The sequence below is a fragment of the Lissotriton helveticus genome, chromosome 11, assembly GCF_964261635.1.
Source record: "Lissotriton helveticus chromosome 11, aLisHel1.1, whole genome shotgun sequence".
In the NCBI taxonomy this organism is placed as follows: Eukaryota; Metazoa; Chordata; class Amphibia; order Caudata; family Salamandridae; genus Lissotriton; species Lissotriton helveticus.
The window spans coordinates 206,120,420-206,134,008 of record NC_136072.1 but is presented as its reverse complement, the minus strand read 5'-3'; the positions used below and the strand labels follow the sequence as shown (position 1 = coordinate 206,134,008).

Genomic DNA, 13,589 nt, shown 5'->3' with positions numbered 1-13,589 from the left:
AATGTAAGCCAGCTCCCCCAAATATTTTTCTTTTTTTTAGCATTAATTCTCGATCCCTCCCCAAACATCAGGCAGACATCTTTGATCTCTTGGTGGATCTCCAACCCGATGCCATCTTCTTAACGGAGACATGGCTTAACAGTTATTCGGGACCTGATGTGGCCAGAGCCCTGCCCCCGAACTATGTGATTGTAAGAAAAGATAGAGGAGACAGGGTGGGCGGAGGAATTGCTATTATTTAAAAAAAAATCTGTGCTGCAAATTTGATGAACTATCAATGCCTGTTCGTGAAGCTGCAACGTTTAAACTAACTCTGACACCACAGTTCACCCTGTCTGGGCTACTAGTGTATCGCCCTCCAAGCCCTGCTGGTTCATGGGCTTCTAATTTCCCTGACTTTGTCGCCCCGCTTCTGTTACACTCAGCTAATTTCATAATCATTGGTGATCTCCACCTCCATCTAGAGGATCCCAATTGCACTACTGGTAATACCTTGGTTTCCGATCTAGCAGCTTTGAACATTTTACTACACACAAAGCTGGCCATCTCCTTGACCCTATTCTCTCCAATTTGCCTTCTTTACATTACCCAGCGTCCATTCCACTTAGTTGGACTGATCACTTTTTAGTGGGCTTTAATGTAGTTGCCCCCCACCTTGCACCCACAAATAGCAGCTCCATGGCTATACCCTTTAGGAATTGGAAAAACCTGGACATGACTAAGTTTAATTTATTGCTGTCTAATAATGTCCCTAAACCCTATATAATCTTACTTTGGATTTGTTAGCGTTCCGCAACTGGATATAGACTACCCTTGATATCTGCCTCCCACCTTCGACCAAGAAGCTAAATAATCACCGTCCCCCCGCCCCCTGGTTCAATGATGAACTAAAAAGGGAGAAAACTAAATGTAAAAATTCTGAACATCGATGGCGAAAAACGTATTCATCTGAAGCTACATTTGCTTATCTTACCATTAAGCGTTCTTACCATTCCCACTGCAGGGCTGCACGCGCTAACTATGTCTCCTTGTCTATTACGCAGGCGAATAATTGTGCTAAAACCCTTTTCAACCTTGTCAAGGATCTATCGGGCGCTACCACCCTGCCACCACCTCCTATTCTCAATACCACACAATGCGAAGAGCTTGCTCAATTCTTTCTAAAAAAAAGTAGACACTATATTCGGCCCTGGCTAGCACTGCCACCCCCCCCTGTCCCTTCCTTTGCGGAGTCCGCTATCTGCTCTTCCTTAGCGCCCGATAATCGCTCTGTTTCAACACAGACAACGATTAATCTTGACTCCTGGCCACTTCTGGACATGAAATCTTTCATTCAACATCTCAGCAAAATCAAATCTGTCTCTCCTTGTGATCTATTGCCTATTAGTTTTGCGACAAATTGAATCACCTTCTCTTGACCATATTCTTCAGTTGCTCAACTCATCTCTTATGAACTCAACTGTTTCCCCTGACTGGAAACATGCTATGGCCGTCCCATTATTAAAAAGGGCTAATGCAGACCCCTCTCTTCCTTCCAATTTCTGACCTATTACACTTCTGCCTTCTCTCTCTAAGATCCTGGAGAGACATATCAAAGAACATTTATCTAAGTTCATTGAAGCTGTATAGCAAGCTCAATGGTACATACTTGTGGATGTCCATAAAATCGTGACCAGTAATTTGTTTAGTTTAATACTTACACCCCATACGAGGAGACTTGATGTGCCACAATAACTGAATCGGCTGGTCTCTGCTCTGCGGTACTTTACAAATGACGTGCCAACTGTATCAGCAAGCGACATTATCCCGATGAGGTCTTTTCCAGACATATGTATATATGTAATTAATTTGTAATCTCCTGGTTTCCATCGGAGTTCTAAGTAGTTTTTCCCCGCAACAGGAACATTAAAACAATGTCCCGGCTAAGCAGACTACGTTTCCCGGCATACCTAGTCGCCTACACGTGACGTTGCACCTACGTCACGTGATCGCGGCTTCCTAAACAAACAAATAATGGCGATTACCTCCCCGAGCAGCACAGATGACTGCCGAGTGTACCGACGGACAGGTAAGCCCACGAGTTTAGACCTGCTTGCTTGTATAACAGTGAGTCGCGCCTCAGACTTCCATTAACAACGAGCGCGGACTACGTGTGTAAAATAAGTCCATCCTTGTTGAGACTGTATGTTTAAAACGATAGCGAGTCTCGCTTCAGGTTCCCTGTAAAAACGAGCGAGTGTGAAATTAACTAAGTCCATCTTAGCGAATATATAGCACAACTGGGTCCCCTGCCACCAGAGCTATATACATAGCAGGAATAGGTCTTGAGATAGATGGAGACTCAAAGGGGGATCGCGCCTCTAATATTAACCTTTGAGAATGTAAGCAATATAGCTTTGTAATCAAGCTATCTCGGTGTCTTCCAACTTCAATACTATACACGCATTTATTGCGGTGGATGCCACCGAGTCTGCAAAACGATAATAGCTGCTAAAACATGTGGTCATTCACCCCTCTGCTTTAATGAGAAATGGTGATAGACCTCATGCCCATGACACTAGATTTATTAAAGGTAAACAAACCCCAGGAAAATGGAGTTTGGCTGGTATATCTCTACTTCAACTTGTGGTAGCGCCCACATGTCAGGCACTCGCAGTTGTTAGGTCTCGCCTGTCGATGCGCATGCGCATCGAGCTTGCGAGCCTATTGCGGCTTATACAAGCTTTAACTAAGAAGCAAGGAATCGTGGCGATTCCTTGCAGTGCCCGTGACTTTTAAGCTCAATGCGCATGTGCATTGAGCTTAAAAGCGCGTGCACAGCCGCCCGCATTCCTCCGACACCTTTGAAGTGAAGCTTAGCTTCACTTCAAAGGCCCGGCTTCTTCACACCCACATGCCGCTCTGCCCCGCTCAGCCCCCTCCCCTGAGTCATCCTGCCTGCCCAGACTTCTCCTCCCCCCTAATTACATCCCGCTTTCACTTGTTTGTATTTACATCATGTTGATTTATGTGCAACATAAGTTTTATCACATTACTCGAGGCTTCGTGACGCTAAATGCGCTGACCAGCATTGCAATATTAGACCTTTCTTTTCTTTTTAGCTCCGGCCGACATATGCTGCGTGTTTTTTACAGCTACTTTACACGGCAGGGATGCACCTTCTTGTCGATGGCCCTCGGTCTGCCAACAGTTTGCCTCTTGCTTTGTTCGTACCGCACAAGTGGAAGGTTCAGTCTGATGAGTTTTTGCCCACTTGGCACAGCCACGAGTACAGTCTTTCTTATCGACGGCGCCACCATTTACAACTCATCAATAGCGCCTCAAGCTGCTCACTCTCCTTCTCCCCCACCCCCCACCCCATCCGACTTGTTTTTCTTTTAACTGTACCCCAACCGAAACGGACTCAGAAGGATGAAAGGCTTTTGCATGCGACTACCCAACTCATGCGAGCACCCCCCCAGTTCTTCCTGCGCCCCGCCGATTACCACCCCCCCCCCCCCGCATTCCTTCACTTCCATTGAACCACGCAGCCCGGGACACAATCCCCCTGCACCCATCCCCCTTTAGCCTCCTCCCGAGCCATGCGATCCTCCCCACGTCCCTCACTCATCCAAATTTGAACCCAACCCCGCTTACTGAAACTTCAGCTTCTCTCCCCACTCTCCACCACAAGCCCCCGCTAGCACATCGATCACGGGGGTGAAATATTCAGTTCACACTATTTATTTTGCTGATTTCTTCGTTTTCTTAGGTGCAAACCGCGTGCGCATTATAAACACTTTTTATTTGTCCTCTCTTTTGTGTGTTCTGTTACATTATATCTTTCCTTCCACTGTTATCTCCCTCGACTTACATGCGAAGCAAGCGCCCGTCACAAACAGGCTGTCTAGTCTCTCTTTAGTTTGCTGGCGCCATTCAATTCACACTATTTGTTTTTCTGCCATCTCCTTCTACTTACATGCAAAGCGAGTGCGTACTTCAAACACTTTGTATGGCCTCTGTTTAGTCTGCTGTCTACATTAAAATCACACTTGAATTTTAGGTTACCTTCATTTGCTAGTATACACATCGGGCGTGTATTACAAACAGTTGTATATTATATGTAGCTTTTGCAAGCACAAGTGATGTTGTTTACCTATATCTTAATGTCGATTAGAGCTGCTTATCATTAAAATATATAAAACCATTGATAGTATAAGGCATTTATTTTTTATATTTTTCTATGAATCGTCATGTGTAATATAAAACAAACTGATGTGTATAAACACATGCGCTCAGTGTTACAGTAGCGGACCATATTAATGCGATCTTCCTTGGTCTAATTTTTGCTGAGGCGGTTAAATAGGGTACTCTGTGGCAAAGGACCTTTGTTTTATATATCTTCCGCTTTTATTGTATCAGCATGGGGTCTGGCTTGTTAAAAGAACCATAACAAGAGCTGAGCCATACAAAGATGTTGCGCGTAAATCGGGGAACACTTGTCATGTAAACATACGAGAAAGATCATTCAAAATTAAAAAAGTTATTTATTTTTTAGCATTAGAATTTTATTTTGATGGACATTTATTGAAAGAAATTGTTTCAAATATGAAGCCTTCAAGAAAACCCCTGTACTCTAAAAACATTGCCACGCAACGCCACTCACCCACGCAACGCCACTCACCCACGCAACGCCACTCACCCACGCAACGCCACTCACCCACGCAACGCCACTCAGCCACGCAACGCCACTCAGCCACGCAACGCCACTCAGCCACGCAACGCCACTCAGCCACGCAACGCCACTCAGCCACGCAACGCCACTCAGCCACGCAACGCCACTCATCCATTTGCAAAACGAAAAATGTCAAACTCTTCTATTGCGAGACCTATTGCATTTTCAATGCTTGTTTTTTTTTTGATTCTACATCCCATTTCCTCTACATTTTAGAGCGGTGCACTATCTTCCTGAGCTGTAGCCAGGCGAGGAGTGGCACGTTCCTCTTACCCTAAAGGTGAGCGAGAGGACTACAGTTGATGAGTGATTGGTAATTGACTCAACAGGAATGCCATATCATGAGTTGACAATGAAAAATGACTTACATTAATTGTGTTAATGTCGTTTTTATCTTTGTATGTGTCTTTTTATCTGTGTTGTCTGTGTCTTGATGACGCCTCACCTGGACCTCCCCCACATACTTAGGAGGACTACCAAGTTTTGATCAGGTGATATCTGTATCAAATACTTTATTTTATCACACATTGAGCAGTAGCATATACTTTAGGTCCTGATGAAGCGGGTGATACTTAGTGATCTATAAACCGCAGAAACATGTCGACCATCATGATAAACCAGTGACTACTAGGGTTACTCACTGGTTGTGTTGCACTGATTTGTTTTTTAACCTTGGAAATAACCGGCACCAGAATAAAGTTAATCAGCGTTCGTTATCCAATTTTAACTTAGAGCACTTTTTTCTCCTTCCTCTTTTGTTCTCCACAAGCTTTTTCTTGCACTGCTCCTCAGTTACCAAGTAACGACCCCTTCCTTTACCGCGCACTTCCCTTTCTTTGTTGAAGTGGCAACAACCTGGCTTACACACCTTGGGAAAGGTTTTCAAATGATGACAGGGCGGTAAAGGACGATAAACTGATGGATATCTTCCCTCCGAGTGCGATACTTGGTTGTGTGCTGTTCTAATATATCATTCAACACACACTCAGTCACCTCGACACACTTCATAATAGACACATTCTGTTTGACCTACAGTTATTTTTTGTTTAGCTGTACTTCTGTTCAGGGGTTATAGCTGCGTGGTCATTAAATATTCCCTGGGACCCTACTTTTACTAGTTCGTTGTTTTTTACACCCTTAGATATACCAATCGCCCAGTGTGTTTGTATATTCTTTGTGGTGTGACACCCTTAGATACACCAATCGCCCAGTGTGTTTGTATATTCTTTGTGGTGTGACACCCTTAGACACACCAATCATCCAGTGTGTTTGTATATTCCTTGTGGTGTGGCACCCTTAGATACACCAATCGCCCAGTGTGTTTGTATATTCTTTGTGGTGGGACACCCTTAGATACACCAATCGTCCAGTGTGTTTGTATATTCTTTGTGGTATGACACCCTTAGATACACCAATCGTCCAGCATGTCTATACACTGTGTGGAATGATACTCTGAGATCAGTAATTATGATATATGTTTGCAGAAGATTACGGACGGATTTCATTTCCAGTTCCAATATCATCCCTTTGGATACTTAAGTGCACTTTCAAGTAAGCAAAATCCTTACTCTTAATTATTCCCTCCAGCTCAGACTTTCCTGATGTAATTTTTCTGTTGCACTTCTGCCCCTTGGACATACTAACCAAACTTCCCCTATGTTACATATCTATATCTCCTTGTCCTGCCCCCCCCCCTTTTACACCACATGACCTTTGACCTAACATTGGCGTCACACAGCATCACATGGGACGAGATCACAGTCAGAGGAAATGTTCGTGCAGCTTCTCACTTAGATGGCGTCATGAGTACTGAATTACAAGATGTGTGAGTGACTGTGGAGCGCGGCATCTTTAACCCTTAAACTACCTTATTGGCATGCATACATGTCATGAAATGGGCCACAGGACGCTCTTATTACATATGTTCAGTTCAGGGGAAATGGCCCCTGGCTGCTTTTTCTTTATTTTGTATTTTTTATTTTGTCCGCTCCATGGGAGACAGTATGCTTCATCCCAGGGAGAAGGAGTTTGCCCGTGCCAGATCCTTAATGAATACCAGCAAACCCTTTAATCAAGCACTCATCCTCAACAAAGCAGTGGCGTTCCTAATTGATGACAGGAGGCAGAGACGGCACAAGCTGCACCCGCCTGACTACATAATGCTTGTTTGTGCCGACACTGCAGCCTTCTCCAACCTGCCGGGGTTTTACTTAAGTCTTGCTGTAGTATTGTAACTTTAACCCCTACCTTACTAATTTTGGTCTCCAGGACTCTCGTAATTTCAAAACACTGCAAAATTAATTTATGCAGCCTTTCTCTCCAGGGTATAAAACTTGAAAGCTAGGTTTATTAGTTGTGTTGCTTTTGATGTATTTGCACAATCATCTTACTGCCCTTTCACTAAAGCGGAACATGCTCATTTTGTTAATCCGATTTCTAATAGTCGTTTTTGTTTTAAACCAACTTTGCCTATATTTTATCGTCTACTTTATTTGTTGCAATAAACACGTGTAACATGTAGTAGTTTTTTTCCAGGGCCTTCTGCAGTTTTGTGTTTTCTTTTAATTGCACATTGATCCTTATGCAATTTAAAGCAGTGGTGAAAGTGTGCTTTCCAACAACGTAATAACTCGTTCACTCTTTAATTTGTTTTAGACTCCATAGGATTCCATTAAGTCCGCTTGAGGCAGCATCTCATGAAGGAAGAAGTGTGAAGTAATCACTTCAAGAGAATGTGCACATATGTAGAACAGCCCCCCCCTCAAAGCAGCCAAACTCCCCCTCTCCCCACACGACAACTATTGTACTCCGTCGGAAACACTAATCCCTCATGTGGAGGCTTTCATTAGAGTCATGGATTTTCCTCTAAGTGCTAGAATTTGTCTTATGCTAACACAAGAGGCCAGGTCCTGTCTAAGAAACACTGCTAGTACGTCTATGGAGGGGGGAAGGAGGAGGCGGGGGACAATTATTTCTTATACTGCCGGAAGGAAGCATACATTGCTGCTGAATTTGAGACTGGCGCTGCTGCAATTAGTTACGGGGTAGCAAATATTATACAAAACCAGAACGCAGAAGCAACCCAACCCTGCTGCAGCCATGGTTCGAGGCGCATCTTACCTGCTTAAATTGTGTGATTTTAGGCAACATTTTATTTAACCATTATGAAAGCACTTTAAAAAATGTGAGTTCAGAGCACCTGTTGTGCAAAATCCTATTGTGTTTGATTGACAACTACAAGTGGGCAAGGATTCCCCTCCCGCCCTGTCTGAGCTACGCATGTGTCATTGGAATGCTTTTCCAACTCTGCACTGCACCGAGGACATATTTTCATAATACACTAATATGGCAAAACCAATTGGCATGGCCAATGCTTGGTTGTTGTTGTTGTTGTCTGCATCGATCCTTAGACATGATTATTTTGTATCAACAATACTCATTGAACCTCATTGGTGGAGTTGGGTAACTAATTTGAAGGCCTCAGCAAACATTGACATTTTTTTCACCTAAAAAGTCTGTGTGATGAGAAGATCGACTTGAATTCCGTTTTTGGCTTTCAACAGGGGCAGCCCCGTCAATTGAAAGAACAAACTCACAGTCAGCGCCTCATTGCTACCTAGGCGTAGGCGTGCACAGCATCATCTGATGTGGCTAAAACTCCCCCAAATATGTCTCAACCTCACTAGGGCCTCAGTAACCAGGTAGCGGTCAGCCAATGCCCTTCAGGTAAACAAGCATTGGCATAGCCAGTGGGTCTCGCCTTTGGGACCTTATACGTGTTTAGTTATGCAGCACAATATCCTTGGTGCAACAACATCAACTGTTGCATGGCTAAACACTTATAAGGTCCCAAAGGCGAGACCTATTGGCTATGCCAATGCTTGTTTTAATTGGTTCCTGTTTGTGCCTTTTAGAGATGCATGCTTCTTTTTCGTCCTCGTGTCGAACTACTCCCGCCTTTTGTTGATCTAGATCACGCGTACTCACAAACATTTTCCCAGGGGCCGCAAAGTTTGGTCTGTGAGGGCCGCACTGATGCCAGCGGGGTGTAAAGTCGGGGTAGGGAAACAGAGCATGTATATCTAGTGGCTGCCTTTAAGAATGAAGATGTTCCTAAAGTTAAGGGCCTAGTTATCTCCTTTTCCTAACTGCAATTAACCTTTAAATAAGTGTTTGCTGTATATGTACGTTTCTTTTTCATGTTAGTTCTGAGTCGAGTAAACGGCAGCCCAGTTCTGCTGCTGCCCTGGGGTCCGCATGTAAAGACCTGGAGGGCCTTATGCGGCCCCCGGGCCGTACTTTGAGTATCACTGAGCTAGATCCTCCCTGGCGACCGCCCCAGCTACATGTGTATTTCAATGTTCTTCAAAAAGGGGTCGGGTTGAGCCGGGGCCGCTGTATCGCCTTTGCTCTCGGTGGTCCCATGAGAGTAAAAGCTGCTCATTCTGCTAATCCTTCCCTAACTTTCCAGAAGTGTCAGAGCAGACAGGCTCACTGAGTCATTCTTGGTTACTGAGTGAGTCTGTTACATTTTTGCAACATTTCTTCAGCGAGTCTGTTTATTCCTAATGTATGGTGACAAGAGGCCCAGATCATATTCTTCCTGTTTCCCTTGCTAAGCCATCGCGTGTCCATTGGGGGGAGTGGGAGGGGTAGAGCTGGGGCTGCCCTTCCAGATGCTCACACTCTGCACAGCTCAAGAAGCTGCCATGGCTTAACACGAGAAACAGGAAGAATCAGAGAAACTGACACAGGTCAGACACACTGTACCAGAGAGTACTAACTGAGAACTTGCTTGTTCGCACAGTCTCCTTAAGCCAGAGTATTTTGAATGATTGAATGTATCGCTTTTAAAATTACTCTGGATGCTTCTAAGACAATCGCATTTTAAATTTAAAGCTTTTTTTTATTTTTTATTTGTGTATCCTGGGCAAGCCCAGCAATACAGGTGTATTGAGTCTTGGCATTACAAACGCATTTCCCTGGGTAATTACAGTTACCAGCAGAAGTATGATAACTAGGCACATAATTATTGCTATTCAGAAATCAAGGCACACGTCAAAGCTCACAAACATGGAGACAAAGAAGAGCTCTGCATAGAGAGATTTCAAGTACGATAAGTATCCACAGTCTCACCACGGACCCGCTCGCTCTCACTACGATAGCATACCCTGATGGCTGCTAGGATTCCTTGGGGTCAACCCAGTAAATTAGGACAAGAAAAGTCTCCCTCCCACCCAGAACAGTCTGTGATGCTTCAGACAGTAGTGGGTTCTTTCTATCAACACCTCTTCTGCTAAAACATCCCCACACCAATGGTTTTAAAATGTTAACCATTTCATTACCATCTATCATGTGTTGTAATTTTTGAGATGTAGGTATTTTGGGCCTCTGTCTAAAAGATGTGATCTGGCAGTACCTTTCCTAAGCCTTCTATCAAAACTGTGCTGATTTCAATGCTTTTCTCTTAACACCAAAGTACAAATGAAGTTGACTGATGGGTTGAAACAGAATTCCCAAAATATGCCAAAGGCTCAGGGGACCCGGCTAAATCTTACTGTGCAGAGGAGGCCATCTTTCTTACAATGAACAAGACAACAGTTGTGTCGATGTAGGTCACACACCAATATGTTTACTACTATTCAGTACTAACTTCATCTCTCACACCTATTGCACATATCTGGAAAATAAAACCTAGTTTGCTCTAAAACTCTATCAGCAAGCATTTTTGAGCACCAAATGTCTGCTTAGGAAAAACTAATAACCAATAGAGGACTAGTGACATTGGCCTAAAAAGTGATGTTCTGTTATTTGAAGGAAACCAGGGCTGCTATTTTCGAGTCATATTCGGCCATGTGTGTTCATTTGGCTGGCCCATTGACCAATGGTGATCTAGGGCAGTGCGTTCAGCCTTCTTTGCACTCCAAGCGATAGGTAGTGTTTCCTCTTGCCGTCTTTGGTCAGATTTGTGTACGGTGTTCAGATACAGATCCTCTGTTAGGCGGTCTTCTCGCTTGCCGTTCCCTATAGTAATTAGACTTAGAAATAAACCTGTAGTATGGGGGGGGTGGAGCACCAGTTACTTTAGATCAGCACAGTTTATGACTATTAATAATATTTTATACTATTAAGTAGTGACTAATGTTAAATGATAGTGAATGCTGTTTAGGGACGTGGACTCTGTATGCTCTTCCACAATTACAAGCAGGACTTCCCTAGGCTATAGAGAGCCCCTCACAGAACGTCATCTTGTGTACATGCACATTTCCTTGGTGTATTACATGGGTTCAGGACAAGCTTTCTTTTGTGTCAACTTCTAAGTGCTCTGTCACAACTAATGTTTTAGGGGTTGCGTTTTCACGTTATTTCATTCTTTTTCCCCCGAATAGGCTTTTGAATACCTGTTCTCTTGTAGGTCAAAGACATTTCATGATGCTTACGGAAAATACTTATGAGATGTTAAAAAAAATTAAATTAAGAAATGGTCTTTTATAATTTCTACATTTAAATACATTTTTGTTTAGATACAGGTCCCGTGATAGCACACGTTGTATTTACGTTGGTCTTCCAGTCTTTTCACTGAAGTTTTAAAGTAGCGTATCGGCACATTATCTGCTGCAGTTTGATGATAAATTCCTGTGGCGTTCTCACCTAAGGTTCGACGACTGTGTCAGAAGCGCATATCGTTTGGGTTCAGTCTTCCCAGGCTATAGGTTTTAGATTTGTACTCTCATAAGAGAAGAATTAGATTCCTAGTTGTTATTCAGTGTCATGACATCTTAAGTCACAGAGGATAATCTTTCGAAAGGGGAAGAACCACCAAGAGAGGGGGACATTAAAGTTAATGACACTCTCTGGAGAGAGAGAAAAACCTCTGGATCTTGTGAAGATAAATGCTACTTAAAAGAACTCATTGATGCTCTCTTTCCAAATGTACTTTTTCAGGCCTCCTAAAATAGCTTTTGGTCATGTTCCAGCAATGGTCCTGTTAAGATTTGCTTAGGACTGTTTTCTAAACCTGCATCAATCAGGAGAAATAGGAGACTCTAGACTGCTTCTTGTTTACTGCTCTCCCTTGGAACAGGGCAAAGGTAGCACTGACATCTGGTCAAGAGGAAGAGGGTAAGTTTTAGACTTGTTAAAGCCACACTGAATTCAGTTCTGTGTACTGCTTGCAGATTATTTTTAATCTGTAAGCAACATCAGAAAAAGCACACATCTGCAATATTGATGTTAATATAGCGCTTATTTTATCACCAGCCTCAGGGAGAAAAAACGAATATCAAACAACTGAGAAATGTTGTCTGATTTCAATTATTGGAGAGTAATTCCTTCTTTTTACGAATTGTTAGAGCAGTAACATTTATTCCTCAACCTTCTCAGTTTCAAACCTCCTGCCCTACTCCCAGGTGAGAAAAGAGCCAGCACGCAGCTTAGTAACAGACCGGCTGTTGGAACCTAACTACGTCAGGTCACCTAGGGTAGCCTGGCCTAGGGTAAGACACAATCACTAGAGGCTTAAGCGTAAAGGTTGCAAACCACCCAGCAGTAAATCAACGCAAAAACACCCAAAAATGACACTACACCAATGTTGGAAAAATGCGAGCTTGTTTATAAAAATATTCTTTGCTCTTATGTCTTTAGAAATCACAGCTTAGTACATACAGTTGTCATGAAATTAATAATACTTTCAGAAGTGCTAACTTACATCACTATCAGCATCAATAGTACATTACATTAGATTCCAGAATTGGTTAGATTTGATTTCTATGAGACTCTAAAACTTTTCCCCCTCAACACCACTACCCACCAAAAAGGTACACATCCAATGAGAGATTTCAGTTATACAAGACGTTTACATCAGTGCCAGCAGCCTCTATGAGGAACTTTTACCCCTACTTAATCAGCAGGTACTCTCAGCACAGCATTTGCAGTGGTGCTACTCCCAGATTCTGGTCTAGTAGATGTCTTTCCTCAGACCAGTTAGCAACGTGGTTCTTATCATCCAATTTCACCCCCACCTCCAAGGTCACAGTAGGGGGAAAACGACTGGTGAAACTAGATCACTTTATCATGCACTAGTGTTAACTCTCCTTCCCTCAGGAAATGATCTAGGACACAGTCCTCCCCCTTCACCCCACACTCTCCTTACTGTGCCAAAATTCCGCCCTGTCACGCGGTTCAACCGAGGTCCCAGCCGGTAACTGTTGAGGCGGTTTCCACCCGTCCCGCGAGCTAAACTCAAGGCAGATGCGGGGAGGTCCGGGGAATGTCTCGCCGGAGTCACCGCTGGTCTCCTCCGCTACCGGCCACACAACCCCAGGGCTGGCGCGAGTAGGTCCGACGGGCGCTAACGAGCGCCGCTTCCAATCCCCTTCGCTCGCTGGCTCCGCCTTCCAGAGCCGGGCGGCTCAACGGGGCATGCGCGAGGGGAAAGTGTCTTCCCGCTGGAGCCCGCGCTCCTCCGCCGACGCCTCCCTGCTACTCCGCCCACTCGGAAATCCACAAGGACTCCTCCAGGACCGCTCCTCACCTCAGGACTGGCAACCACGGCTCCAAATCGGCGCCGCTCACCACGCCAATTCAGGAGCAGTTCAGCTCGACTTCTCTCTGCCTCCGCTCCCTCAGCACTCGTCACGACAGGTAGGAAGAGGGACACTGTGGGATTTTTTCATCAGGGGAGATGCCAGCAACCGGGGCAGAATTCAATTAAAGAGCGGAGAAAGGGGGCCACAAAGATTAACCCCTCTCCATTTGAGATTCTCTTAGCAACAGTCTCACTAAAGTCTTTTCACTGGGCAGAGGACTGCACTCCACAGTGCTGCAGTCTCCTTCTCCTCTTCACATCCCCATTCTTCCAGTCTGGGGATTGGTC

At 44.3% G+C, this 13,589-nt stretch overlaps 1 protein-coding gene across 4 annotated transcripts in view; it reads left to right on the top strand.

The window, feature by feature from the left end:
- The first annotated feature begins 1,997 nt into the window (after window positions 1-1,997).
- The window catches only part of LOC144792338 (uncharacterized), a 133,157-nt gene continuing 121,565 nt past the window's right edge, over window positions 1,998-13,589 (top strand). The window contains exons 1-2 of one of the 4 annotated variants that reach the window (XM_078667298.1): window positions 2,008-2,068; window positions 4,931-4,994. The gene's annotated coding sequence lies outside the window, so the exon portion shown is untranslated. Of the gene's footprint in view, window positions 2,069-4,930; window positions 4,995-5,182; window positions 5,206-6,168; window positions 6,266-13,589 lie in introns of those variants that run through there. The other 3 variants (XM_078667300.1, XM_078667297.1, XM_078667299.1) reach the window with 3 other exon arrangements.